The following is a 14992-nucleotide window of genomic DNA, read 5'->3' as shown; positions in this document are numbered from 1 at the left end:
CAGTTTTGATTATTACAGGTTAAACTGCTATGAATGGGCTTATATGTGACTTTTGGTGAACATACACATTCACTTTTGTTGGGTATTGCTATAGCTTGAATTGTGTTTTCCAAAATTCATATTGTTGAAATCCTAACCCCCAGTATTTCAGAATGTGACCTTATTTGGAAACTGGGTTGCTGCATTTATAATTTGTTTAGATAAGGTCATAACTGGAGCAGGGTGGTGCCTAATCCCATATGTCTGGTGTCCTTATTAAAAAAAAGGAAGGGGTTGGACATAGGTACACAAACAGGGAGAATGACATGAGAAAACTGGAGAACTGCCACAAGTCAAGGACCTACCAAACACTAGGACAGAGTCCTGAAGAGCTCCTTCCATTCTGCCTTCAGAGGGAGCATGGTCCTGCTAATAGCTTGATCTTAGACTTCTAGCATCTGGGACTCTGAAACAGTACATTTCTGTTTATGCCACCCAATTTATCATACTTTGTTATGACAGCCCTAGAAAACTAATATAGGTATTCATCTAGAAGTGGAATTATGGGAACATGGGGTAAGAATTGGTTAAACTTTATTCAAAACTGTTAGTTTCTCGATGTTATTACACATTTTACAATCTGAAAAGCAGTGTATGAGAGGTTCATCTGACCCATTCCCAACATTTGGATTATTTAATTTTGGTCAATCCAGTGAGTGTGTAGTGATATACCACAACATGTTTTTTGTTTGTTTGTTTGTTTTGTTTTGTCTTATTTTTCTTTCAGTTCTCTGATAACTAATTAACTCATGTGAACATCTAATCATATGTTTATTAGCCTTACAGATATTTTCTTCTGTGAAGTGTCTGTTCAAGTTCTTTGTTAATTTTTGTATTCAGTTGTACATTTTCATTGATTGTTGTACATTTTTACATATTCTCTTTTTTAAAGATTTTATTTATTTATTTGAGAGAGAGAGAGAGAAAACACAAGTTGGGGGAAGGGCACAGGGAAAGGGAGAAGAAGACTCCCCACTGAGCAGGGAGCCCAACACTTGGGGCTTGATCCCACGACCCTGAGATGATGACCTGAGCCAAAGGCAGATGCTTAACCAACTGAGACATCCAGGTGCCCCCATTTTTACATATTCTGAATAAAAGTTTTGTTAGATGTATTTGTTGCAAACATTTTTTCTCAGTCTATGCTTGTATTTTTGCTTTTTAAATGGTGTACTTGACAAGTAAAATTTTAAGTTTTGATGAAGTAAATTTTATTTTTTCTTCTTTGATTAATGTTTTCCACACTTTTTCTAAGAAATTTTTGCATACTCCCAAGACCATGAAGACATTTTCTTACATCTATTTCCAGAATTTTACGGTTTTAACTTCTTTCACAGATAACTTTAAAGTTAACTTCTGAGGATGGTTGAAGTGTCAAAGTTAATATTTTTTGACATGGATATCCCGAGACATGAACAGCTGCCATTTAGCCAGGTTGGGTGATGTTGGGCTTGGTGGAAATACTTCTGGGCTTAGAAGGAGGGTGGAAGTGAATTAGGGGCGCTAGATCTCAGTTTCAATCAGAAGATCCACTTAAATGTAACCAAATGGTGGATGCAGAAATCAAGCTTATTTTTAAATCAGTGGCAGAGCATCAGTGCCACATTAGCAACCACTTGAAGCATGTGGCTGGATACATCTACGTGCCCTTACTCTTGCCCACTCATAGAGCCTCCATCCTCAAATCAGGGTGCACATGCTGCTGCAGCACACACTCCGCCCTATCCATCCTTCTAGGTTGGATTTGAGATCATGGAGTAGTGAGAATCTGCATCTAAAGTGCCAGATGAAAACAGCCATCTGGGGAAGGGGGTTAGCAATGCAGCTGCATGTGTGCATGTGTGCCAACATGTATGCATGCATGTGGGTATGGGTACATATGTACATGAACACATGAGCATGTGCATGTATGTACATGTATGTGCATGCGTGCTGTGTGTTCATGTGCACATGCACTCTCTAGAATGTGGATCTGGCCATATTGTAGGGCACACTCCCTTACAACTCCAGAACTCCTCTAGAGAAATGAACTATGTGCCCACCACGAATCCTCAAAATTGACCTTTTCTTATGTATTTTATCTCCTCTTTTTTCAAACATTTTGTTTACTTTCTTTCATTTTATCTTTCAAGTTTTTTTGGGGTGGTGTGGGTGGGAAACTGTATTTTAAAAAAAATCTTACGAGTTTCTTCCTTCCTCTTCCTCTCTTCCTTTCTTTCTTTCTGTCTGCCTTTCTCCCTCTCTCTTCCTTTCTCTCTAGCTCACTGTCTTCCTCCTCCCTTTCCATCAGACTTCCTTCCTTCCTCCCTACCTTCCTACCTTCCCTCCTTCTTTTCTTCTTTACTCCTTCCTTTTGTCTATCTTACTTCTTTAATAGCTTGTTGCTGTTTTATGGGAGGAATATAATTCCAAACTTCACCAAGGATACTAGACTTCTTGTTTTATATGTTAATTTATTTTCCATTTCCTGAATTACATTTCCTCCACTGTCAGTTTTTGTTACTTTTCTTTTGGCCAATTATTCAGCAAATATTCATCAAACATCTTCTATGTGCAACCATGGTTTTCTGCCCCTTGGTGTACATCAGTGGTCTTTCCGTAAATGTCTGGTTTCCTTGGTTGTCATGTTTCATTTCATATTTTTTTATACATTTTTTTTTTTTTAGATTTTATTTATTTGAGAGAGCGAGACAGAGATAGTGAGAGAGAAAGCACAAGTGGGGAGGAGAGGGAGAAGCAGGCTCCCCACAGAGCAGGGAGCCCGATGTGGGACTCGATCCTAGGACCCCGGGATCATGACTTGAGCCGAAGGCAGACGCTTAACCGACTGAGCCACCCAGGCGCCCTCATTTCATATTTAAGAGTGAAGAATGGTAAGCCTGGTTGGGAGCATGTGAATATGGATAGGGATTGTCCACTGAAGGTCTTTACCTTGAAATGAGCAGGTTGGGGCCCAGCCAGCTTTATTGGGTGGAGGAGGGAGCAGGGCCAGATCATTGCATGCTTTTCTCAGGCCTTCTAACAGCCTCATCAGACACTCTAGTTCTCCCCAAGAGTGTTCAAATTTTTTATAACTTTTCACCTTTCTGCCTGGAGAGAGCTTGTCTGGCTACTGAGACTCCTGTGTATTTCTCTTGTGTATGGGTGATGGTGCAGTGATGAGAGCCACTACTCCACACACAAAACTTAACTCTCTATTTTCCCTCCATTAGACCTATAGCCACCGAATGCAAAACCCTTCAGGGTTGAGCAGGGCAGATTGACACCATTCAGCAGTTCCATGTCTCTCCCAAGCTGTGAACATTCTTCTATCTTTCCTCTGTCTTGAACTTAGTTAAATTCTCTTTTTTTGCCAGTGTCTTCTTGCAACTTCTTGCTTTGCTATCATTTAAATGAAATCTCAAGAAGGAGAAGATATAAATGCATGTACTCAGTCTACGATTTGAAACTAAAAGTCTGATTGGGACTTTCTGTATATGTAGGTTAAGTAGAGAAGAACCAATATTTTCATAATGTAGAGCTTTCCCAATCAAAAACATTGTATGGCTTTCTGTTTGTTCAGATTTTTTAATCTTTGGTACAATTTTTTTGATTATCTTGATATATGTATGAGGTTTGTTTTTCACGTCTTTGTTTTCACTAATGTGAATGGGGAATATTTTTTTCTAGAGAATTTTATTATTGGTTTGTGATGCTACATCATAAATTTCATTATTAGTTTTTGTTAATTTTGATTTAACATCTTTAATTGAACTCATGTTAGTTCACTAATTTTTCAACTGAATACCTTGTATGTTAAAATAAACTACCTTACTATCTGCAAAAGAAAAAAAAAGTGACAGTTTTGATTTTTCCTTTCTAATATTAAATTTTGGTTAGTTGGCTGATTATATTAGCAAGAGCTTTCAGTACAATAAGAATTAGTAGCAATGAATGAATGAATGAGAGTAGAAGAACAAATTCTTATCTTAAAACTGTCTCATGGGAATGCCCTGGTATTTGGTCACTAATTATGATGTTTCCTTAGATTTCTTGGAGAAAATGTTTATCAGTTTATTCCTGGCTTACCTGTAGTTTAGGGTTTGTTGTTCTTTTCAGAAATGTAGGTTGAATTTTGGTAGTTATTTTTCACCTTTTATCATATGCTTGTGTTTTCTCTTTTTATTTTTTCTCAATCTTAAATACAGTTTTATTTAAGACATTGTTTTTCCATTTACAGCCCAGTGCTTATAAAGCGCAATGTTTATTTCCTTTCCCTGTGCATATATTCCATATTAAAATATCAAGAATGTCCAGTTTATTTACTATAGCAGCTCAACTTTAAAAGTGCCATGGAATTTGCTACAAATTTGGGTCCTTCAAATGTTTTATGTGGAAGAATGTTAGACCTTTTCTCAGGTTGGCTTATTCAACCTCTTCAATGGTGGGCCCAGAAGAGGCACCACCAGATGGAGGAGCTCCACCACCAGGGAAGTCCCCAGGCATTCCTCCTGACATGCCTGCTGCACTCTGGTACAGTTTGCTAATGATGGGGTTGCAGACTTTCTCCAACTCTTTCTGCTCATGTTCAAATTCTTCCTTCTCTGGAGACTGGTTCTTATCAAGCCAGTTGATGATTTCATTACACATGTCAAGAATCTTTTGTCTTCACCATGGATCTTGCCCTGAAGTTTTTCATCTTCAACATCTGCTTTCATGTTGAATGCATAAGATTCAAGTGAAATCTTGGAAGACACCTTGTCCTGCTGCTTCTCATTTTTAGCTCAATGTCTTCCTTGCTCAAGTGGCCCTTGTCGTTTGTGATGGTAATCTTGTTCTTTTTTCCTGTACTCTTATCCACAGCAGAGACACTGAGGATGCAATTAGCATCAATATCAAAAGTGACTTCAATCTGAGGAATGCCTTGCCAGGTAGATTGTTGTCCTTGGTCATAACATGCTCACCTTCATAACCTAAATGAGCACACCAGGCTGGTTGTCAGAGTAGGTAGTGAAGGTCTGCATCTGTTTGGTAGAAATGGTAGTATTGTACTAGATAAAGACAGTCATGATTCCTCCAGCACTTTCAAAGCTAAGAGAAAACCGAGTGATATCCAACAGCAGCAAATGAACATTTTCAGATTTGTCTCCAGAAAGGATGGTGCTTGGATAGCTGCACCATTAGGAACAGCCTCATCAGGGTTGATGCTCTTATTCGGTTCTTTTCCACTGAAGAAGTCTTACAGAAGTTTCTGAATCTTGGGGATAGGGGTAGGACCACCCACCAGGACAATATTGTGGATCTGACATTTATATAGCTTGGCATCCTGAAGTGTTTTCTCTATAGGGTGCAGGGTGCCACAGAACAGGTCAGCATTTAATTCCTCAAATCAGGCATGAATAATAAGATATAGAAGTTGATTCCTTCATACAGAGAATCAATCTCAATACTGGCCTGGGTGCTAGAAGAAAGTGTATGCTTAGCATGTTCATAAGCAGTATGGAGGTGTCAGACTGCCTTCTTGTTCTCGCCAATGTCTTTCTTATGTTGCACTTGAACTCTGCAATAAAATGGTTGACGACTAAGTAATCAAAGTCTTCTCCACCTAAGTTGGTGTCTCCCAGTGTAGATTTGACCTCAAAGATCCCATCTTTTTTTTTTTAATTTAATTTAATTTTATTATGTTATGTAAGTCACCATACAATATATCATTAGTTTTTGCTGTAGTGATCCATGAAGGCGTGTACTGCATGAAGCACTGGGTGTTATATGAAAACAATGAATTGTGGATCACTACATCAAAGATCCCATCTTTAATAGTGAAGATTGACATGTCAAAAGTGCCACATCCTAAGTCAAAAATAAGCACATTCTTTTGAGCTTCAACCTTTTTGTCTAAATCATAAGCAATAGCAGCAGCAATTGGCTCATTGGTGATTCTAAGTACATTAAGACAGCAATAATTCCAGCATCTTTGGTAGCCTGACACTGAGAGTCATTAAAGTAAGCAGGTATTGTAACAACTGCTTTGGTAACAGTCTTCCCACAGTAAGCCCCTGCGATTTCCTTCATCTTTGTCAAAACCATAGGGGACACCTCCTCTGAATAGAAACTTTTTGTTTCTCCCTTGTATTCTACTTGAATTTTGAGCCTTTCATCATCACTCACCCCATGAAGAGCCAATGCTTCATATCAGATTGGACAACAGCATTGTCAAATCTACATCCAATCAGGTATTTGGCATCAAAAACTGTGTCGGTGGGGCTCACTGCAACTTGGTTCTTTGCAGCATCACCAATCAATCGTTCAGTTTCAAAGGAGACATAACTTGGGGTAGTTCAGTTTCCCTGGTCATTAGCAATTATTTTCACTTTCCTGTTCTGGAAAACACCCACATGGTAAGTGGTGCCAAGATCAGTGCTTTAAACATAGTTGCTTCCATGTGGGCCTGGCACGGCTTGTGAAGAAAACAGTAATCTGGGGAGCTAGCGCTGTGTTCAGTGAAGGTTTTCTCTTTTTAATTTGCAGAATTGTACTTCTAGTCTAGTAATCTTTACAATATCTTCAAAGTTTAATCAGTCTCTTCAAGTTTTCTATTTCTCTTTGAGCTGCTTTTAATCATTTCTCCCCCTAGGGGGGACATCCATTTTCTGTAGGTTTTCAAATTTATATATAAAGCCATTCATATTTTGTATTTCCTTATGGTTTATTGCCTCTGTATTATTTGCTTCCTTTCTCAATCCCAATATTTAAATTTAGTCTTTCTTCTCAATCTTTATTGGATCACAATTGCTAATTTCATTTTCTTGATCTTCACAGAACCTGATTTTGGCTTTATTGATCAAATAGTATTATTTTTCCATTTTTTTTTTTTTTTACGGTATTAAATTATATTTGTTTACTTTTGACTTTTTTATTAGTTTCTGGTGTGTCTTATTTATTTTACTTTTGGTCTTCTTGTTTTCCCCTGGGTATTCCTTTAAGGAAGCTTGCAGGTTCTGACCTTCCCAGCAGGACCTAAGGAGGGAGCCCCAGGCTTTCTCACCAGTTCTCATCAGATGTGGGGCAGAAGGCAAAGGGGTAGAAAGTGCACCATTTGGAAGCTGTCATCACAGAGTTGGGCTTGTTAGTATACATGTGTAGATATTTGTGTCTCTGGGAAAATGCCAAGTTGGGCAGTTGTTTATTATGTTTAGTTTTTTAAGACACTAAGTCTAAACTCTTCCAGAGCAGCTATAACATTTCACATTCCAACCACCAGTATATGAGAAATACAGTTTCTTTACAGCCTCGCCAGTATTCATTATTGCCACTCTGTTTTATTTTAATTGTTCTAATAGATGTTTACTGACATGTCATTGTGATCTTAATTTGCATTTCCCTAATGGCTATGAGGTTGAACATCTTTTCCTGTGCTTATTTGTCATCTGAATATTCCCTTTAGTGAAATGTCTTTAAATATCTTTTGCTCATTTTCTAATTGGATAGGTTGTTTCTTTAATGTTCAGTTTTTTCATATATTTTCCTTCTTTTTTATAAATTTTTTATTGTTATGTTAATCACCATACATTACATCATTAGTTTTTGATGTAGTGCTCCATGGTTCATTGTTTGTGTATAAAACCCAGTGCTCCATGCAGAACGTGCCCTCTTTAATACCCATCACCAGGCTAACCCATCCTCCCACCACCCTCCCCTCTAGACCCTCAGTTTGTTTTTCAGAGTCCATCATCTCTCATGGTTCAACTCCCCCTCCGATTTCCCCCCCTTCACATTTCCCCTCCTCCTCTCTTCTTCTTCTTCGTTTTTTTTTTTTTTAAACATATATTGTATTCTTTGTTTCAGAGGTACAGGTCTGTGATTCAACAGTCTTGCACACTTCACAGCACTCACCATAGCACATACCCTCCCCAATGTCTATCACCCAGCCACCCCATCCCTCCCACCCACCCCCCACTCCAGCAACCCTCAGTTTGTTTCCTGAGATTAAGAATTCCTCATATCAGTGAGGTCATATGATACATATCTGTCTCTGACTTATTTCGCTCAGCATAACACCCTCCAGTTCCATCCACATCGTTGCAAATGGCAAGATCTCATTTCTTTTGATGGCTGCATAATATTCCATTGTATATATATACCACATCTTCTTTATCCATTCATCTGTCGATGGACATCTTGGCTCTTTCCACAGTTTGGCTATTGTGGACATTGCTGCTATAAATATCGGGGTGCACATACCAATTTGGATCCCTACATTTGTATCTTTGGGGTAAATACCCAGTAGTACAATTGCTGGATCCTATGGTAGCTCTATTTTAAACTTTTTGAAGAACCTCCATACTGTTTTCCAGAGTGACTGCACCAGCTTGCATTCCCACCAACAGTGTAGGATGGTTCCCCTTTCTCCACATCTCCGCCAACATCTGTCATTTCCTGACTTGTTAATTTTACCCATTCTGACGGCTGTGAGGTGAGATCTCATTGAGGTTTTGATTTGGATTTCCCTGACGCTGAGCGAATTTGAGCACTTTTTCATGTGTCTGTTGGATGTCTGATGGATGCATTTGGATGTCTTCTTTGGAAAAATGTCTGTTCTATCTTCTGCCCATTTCTTGATTGGATCATTTATCCTTTGGGTGTTGAGTTTAAGAAGTTCTTTATAGATTTTGGATACTAGCCCTTTATCTGATATGTCATTTGCAAATATCTTCTCCCATTCTGTCGCTTGTCTTTTGGTTTTGTTGACTGTTTCTTTTGATGTGCAAAAGCTTTTTATCTTGATGAGGTCCCAATAGTTCATTTTTGCCCTTGCTTCCCTTGCCTTTGGTGATGTTTCTAGGAAGAAGTTGCTGAGGCTGAGATCAAAGAGGTTGCTGCCTGTGTTCTCCTTTAGGATGTTGATGGACTCCTGTCTCACATTTAGGTCTTTCAACCATTTTGAGTCTATTTTTGTGTGCGGTGTAAGGAAATGGTCCAGTTTCATTCTTCTGCATGTGGCTATCCAATTTTCCCAACACCATTTGTTGAAGAGACTGTCTTTTTTCCATTGGACATTCTTTCCTGCTTTGTCAAAGATGAGTTGACCATAGAGTTGAGGGTCCATTTCTGGGCTCTCTATTCGGTTCCATTGATCTCTGTGTCTGTTTTTGTGCCAGTACCATACTGTCTTGATGATGACAGCTTTGTAATAGAGCTGGAAGTCCAGAATTGTGATGCCGCCAGCTTTGCTTTTCTTTTTCAACATTCCTCTGGCTATGCGGGGTCTTTTCTGGTTCCATACAAATTTTAGGATTATTTATTTCTTTGAAAAAAGTGGATGGTATTTTGACGGGGATTGCATTGAATGTGTAGATTGCTCTAGGTAGTGTGGACATCTTCACAATATTTGTTCTTCCAATCCATGAGCATGGAACGTTTTTCCATTTCTTTGTGTCTTCCTCAATTTCTTTCATGAGTATTCTATAGTTTTCTGAGTACAGATTCTTTGCCTCTGGTTAGATTTATTCCTAGGTATCTTATGGTTTTGGGTGCAATTGTAAATGGGATTGACTCCTTCATTTCTCTTTCTTCTGTCTTGTTGTTGGTGTATAGGAATGCCACTGATTTCTGTTCATTGACTTTATATCCTGCCACTTGACTGAATTCCTGTATGAGTTCTAGCAGTTTTGGGGTGGAGTCTTTTGGGTTTTCCACATAAAGTATCATATCACCTGCAAAGAGTGAGAGTTTGACTTCTTCTTTGACGATTTGGATGCCTTTGATTTCTTTTTGTTGTCTGATTGCTGCGGCTAGGACTTCTAATACTATGTTGAATAGCAGTAGTGATAGTGGACATCCCTGCTGCATTCCTGACCTTAGAGGGAAAGCTCTCAGTTTTTCCCCATTGAGAATGATATTTGCTGTGGGTTTTTCATAGATGGCTTTTATGATATTGAGGTATGTACCCTCTATCCCTACACTCTGAACAGTTTTGATCAAGAAAAGATGCTGTACTTTGTCAAATGCTTTTCCTGCATCTATTGAGAGGATCATATGATTCTTGTTCTTTCTTTTATTAATGTACTGTATCACATTGATTGATTTGTGCATGTTAAACCAACCTTGCAGCCCAGGGATAAATCCCACTTGGTCATGGTGAATAATCCTTTATATACTGTTGGATCCTATTGGCAAGTACTTTGGTGAGAATTTTTGCATCCATGTTCATCAAGGATATTGGTCTGTAATTCTCCTTTTTGATGGGGTCTTTGTCTGGTTTGGGGATCAAGGTAATGGTGGCCTCATAAAATGAGTTTGGAAGTTTTCCTTCCATTTCTATTTTTTGGAACAGTTTCAGAAGAATAGATATTAATTCTTCTTTAAATGTTTGCTAGAATTCCCCTGGCAAGCCATCTGGCCCTGGGCTTTTGTTTGTTGGGGGATTTTTTATTATTGCTCCAATTACCTTAGTTGTTAAAGGTCTGTTCAGGTTTTCTATTTCTTCCTGGTTAAGTTTTCTTAGTTGATACACCTCTAGGAATGCATCCATTTCTTCAGGTTATCTAATTTGCTGGCATAGAGTTGCTCATAATATGTTCTTATAATTGTTTGTATTTCTTTGGTGTTGGTTGTGATCTCTCCTCTTTCATTCATGATTTTATTTATTTGGGTCCTTTCTCTTTTCTTTTTGATAAGTCTGGCCAGGGGTTTATCAATCTTGTTAATTCTTTCAAAGAACCAGCTCCTAGTTTTGTTGATCTGTTCTACTATTCTTTTGGTTTCTCTTCATTGATTTCTGCTCTGATCTTTATTATTTCTCTTCTCCTGCTGGGTTTAGGCTTTATTTGCTCTTCTTTGTCCAGCTTCTTTAGGTGTAGGGTTAGGTTGTGTATTTGAGACCTTTCTTGTTTCTTGAGAAAGGTTTGTATTGCTATATACTTTCCTCTTACGACTGCCTTTGCTGCATCCCAAAGCTTTTGAACAGTTGTGTTTTCATTTTCATTGGTTTCCATGAATTTTTTTAATTCTTCTTTGATTTCCTGGTTGACCCATTCATTCTTTAGTAGGATGCTCTTTAGCCTCCATGCATTTGAGTTATTTCTGACTTTCCTCTTGTGATTGAGTTCTAGTTTCAAAGCATTATGGTCTGAAAATAGGCAGGGAATGATCCCAATCTTTTGGTACCAGTTGAGACCTGATTTGTGACCTAGGATGTGATCTCTTCTGGAGAATGTTCCATGGGCACTAGAGAAGAATGTGTATTCTGTTGCTCTGGGATGGAATGCTCTGAATATGTCTGTGAAGTCCATTTGGTCCAGTGTGTCATTTAAAGTCTTTATTTCCTTGTTGATCTTTTGCTTAGATGATCTATCCATTTCAGTGAGGGGGGCTGTTAAAGTCCCCCACTATTATTGTATCTTTGTTGATGTGTTTCTTTGCTTTTGTTATTAATTGGCTTATATACGTGGCTGCTCCCATGTTAGGGGGATGGACATTTACAGTTATTAGATCTTCTTGTTGGATAGACCCTTTAAGTAGGATGTAGTGTCCTTCCTCATCTCTTATTACAGTCTTTGGTTTAAAATCTAATTTGTCTGATATAAGGATTGCCACCCCAGCTTTCTTTTGGTGTCCATTAGCATGGCAAATGGTTTTCCACCCCTTCACTTTCAATCTGGGGTTGTCTTTGGGTCTAAAATGAGTCTCTTGAAGGCAGCATATCAATGGGTCATGATTTTTAATCCAATCTGATAGCCTGTGTCTTTTGATTGGGGCATTTAGCCCATTTACATTCAGGGTAACTATTGAAAGATATGAATTTAGTGTCATTGTATTGCCTGTAAGGTGACTGTTACTGTATATTGTCTGTGTTCCTTTCTGGTCTATGTTGCTTTTAGGCTCTCTCTTTGCTTAGAGGACCCCTTTCAATATTTCTTGTAGGGCTGGTTTTGTGTTTGCAAATTCCTTTAGTTTTTGTTTGTCCTGGAAGCTTTTTATCTCGCCTTCTATTTTCAATGACTGCCGAGCTGGATATAGTATTCTTGGCTGCATATTTTTCTCAGTTAGTGCTCTGAATATATCATGCCAGTCCTTTCTGGCCTGCCAGGTCTCTGTGGATAGGTCTGTGGCCAGTCTAATGTTTCTACCATTGTAGGTTACAGCCTCTTCTCCTGAACGGCTTTCAGGATTTTCTTTTTGTCTCTGAAACTCGTAAGTTTTACTCTGAGATGTCAGGTGTTGACCTATTTTTATTGATTTTGAGGGAGGTTCTCTGTGCCTCCTGGATTTTGATGCCTGTTTCCTTCCCCAAATTAGGGAAGTTCTCTGCTATAATTTGCTCCAATAGACCTCCTGCCCCTCTCTCTCTTTCTTCTTCTGGGATCCCAATTATTCTAATGTTGTTTTGTCTTATGGTATCACTTATCTCTCGAATTCTGCCCTCGTGATCCAGTAGTTGTTTATCTCTCTTTTTCTCAGCTTCTTTATTTTCCATCATTTGGTCTTCTATCTCACTGATTCTCTCTTCTGCCTCATTTATCCTAGCAGTTAGAGCCTCCATTTTTTATTGTGCCTCATTAATAGCCTTTTTGATTTTGACTTGGTTAGATTTTAGTTCTTTTATTTCTCCAGAAAGGGTTTCTCTAATAACTTCCATGCTTTTTTCAAGCCCAGCTAGTATCTTTAAAATCATCATTCTGAACTCTAGTTCTGACATCGTAGGAATTTCCATATTGATTAGGTCCCTGGCAGTCCGTAGTGCCTCTTGTATTTTTTGTTGAAGTGATTTTTTCCATCTTGTCATTTTGTCCAGAGGAAAATAGATGAATGAGAGAACAAAATGCTAACAGGGTGACAACGTCCCCAGAAACTATACTCTAAACAAATCAGAAAAGACCAGAAACTGGGAGAAAAGAAATGGAAAGAAAGAAAAAGAAAAAGAGCAAAAAAAAAAAAAAAAAAAAAAAATAGAAAAAGAAAAAGAAAAGCAAACAAAAACAGAACAAAACAAATAAAACAGAATATGATCAAATATGATCAGGCTGGTGCATAGATCAGTGCCACACACTAGATTTTGGGTGTATTTTGGTCTGTTAGAAGAAAGTGCCTCCCAAAATTTTAAAGAAAGAAAAACGTATATGTACAAAAATAAGGGTTAATACGATGAAGGGATGGAATATGTCTGTAAAGATGAAAATTATAAAAGATTTTATAGAAGGAATTGATAAGATAAGAAGTTGGTTGAAAAAAGAAAGAAGAGGATTTAAAAAAAAAAGAAAAAGGAGAGAATGTGATCAGGCAGGAGACTAGGACAAAGCCATACACTAGAGATTTAGGGTATATTTTGATCTGTTAGAAGAAACTGCATCTCAAAATTTTAAAGAGAGAACCATATATATATATATATGCCAAAATAAGGGTAACTACTATGAGGGGATAGAATATGACTCTAAAAATGAAAAATAAAAAATGTTTTTTAAAAAAGGGATTGATAAGATGTTGGTTGAAAAAGGGAAAAAGAAAAATTCAAAAAAAAAAGTTAAAAAAAATTAACTTTGAAAGACTAAAGAATCATGGTAAAAAGGCCATGAATTCTATGTGCAGTATTCCCCTAGGGCTGGGATTCTGCTGTTCTCATTGATTGGTAAACTTGGTCTTGGCTGGCTGTTCTCGCTGATCTTCTGGGGGAGGGGCTTGTTGCCGTGGTTCGCACATGTCTTTGCCGGAGGCGGAATTGTCCTGCCCTTGCCGTTCTGGGCTAAGTAATCTGCTCGGGTTTGCTCTTGGGAGCTTTTGTTCCCTGCAAGCTTTCCATGCGGCTTTGGAGGATGAGAGTGAAAATGGCGGCGTGCCAATCTCCGCCCCGGAGGAGCCGAGAATTCGGGGCCCTTCTCCTCAGTGCACCCCCAGAGAAAAGCAGTCACTCACTCCCATCTCCCCAGGCTCCGGCCACACTCTGTGCTCACCCGGCCTGTGACCAAGCATTTCTATCTCTGGCACATGACCCCATGTGGAGTCTCTAAACCCAGCAGATCCCTGCAGTGCGCTCCTGCACCACTCCTCCCAGGGGAGGAAGGGGAGTCTCCCCAGATCTGCCGCTTGTTGTGTCCCTGCTGGAGGTGCAGTGGCCTGACTGTGCCGTGGATCACAGTTTATGGCAACCCCAAGCTGAGAGCCCACTCCTCAGCTCCTTCTCTGCAGCCAGCTTTCCCGCTCCAATACCTGGGAGCTCTACTGCACTCAGGCACCCCCAGTCATTCTGTGACCCCGAGGGTCCTGAGACCACACTGTCCCACGAGGGTTCCACCCTCCACTTAGCCACTGGAGTGACATCCCTCAGCGGAGCCAACTTCTAAAAGTTCCAATTTTGTGCTCCGCTGCTCTGTCACTTGCCAGAAGCGGCTGACTGGGGCCCCCTCCCCCTGCCATCTATCCTCCCGAATATCGCCTTGGATTCACTTCTCCGCACATCCTACCTTCCAGAAAGTGGTCGCTTTTCTGTTCAGAGAGTTGTTGCTATTCTTTTCTTCGATCTCCTGTTGAGTTCATAGGTGTTCAGAATGATTTGATCCCTATCCAGCTGAATTCCTGGTACCAGAGGAAATCCAGGTCTCCTACTCCTCCGCCATCTTGCTCCTCTCATTTATTTTCTATCTAAATCCTTCTCCAGGTATGTGCTTTGCAAATATTCTCACCTAGTCTGTAGCTGGCCTTTTCATCCTCTTAATGGCATTGCTCACAGTGGAAAAGTTTTAATTTTGATGACGTATATTTGATATGAACAAAGACATCTCTATTTATTTGATTTTGTTTGTTTTTTCATAAGCATTTTATAGTTTTCAGGATACAAATCCTGCCTGTGTTTTGATAGATTTACACCTAAATATTTCCTTGTTTTTCTAATCAACTATAAATTATATTTTTAATTTTAGTTTCAATATGTTAATTGCAAGTTTAAAAATATAGTTAAATTTTTAAAAGTTTTAAGTTCCAG

At 38.9% G+C, this 14992-nt stretch overlaps 1 pseudogene; it reads right to left on the bottom strand.

Moving 5' to 3' along the window:
* Positions 1 to 4443: 4443 nt before the first annotated feature.
* Positions 4444 to 6428, bottom strand: LOC116646627 (annotated as a pseudogene).
* Between the last annotated feature and the right edge of the window lie 8564 nt (positions 6429 to 14992).

Source organism: Phoca vitulina, unplaced genomic scaffold, assembly GCF_004348235.1.
Source record: "Phoca vitulina isolate PV1807 unplaced genomic scaffold, GSC_HSeal_1.0 scaffold1, whole genome shotgun sequence".
Lineage (NCBI taxonomy): Eukaryota > Metazoa > Chordata > Mammalia > Carnivora > Phocidae > Phoca > Phoca vitulina.
This window is presented reverse-complemented; position numbering and strand designations above follow the sequence as displayed.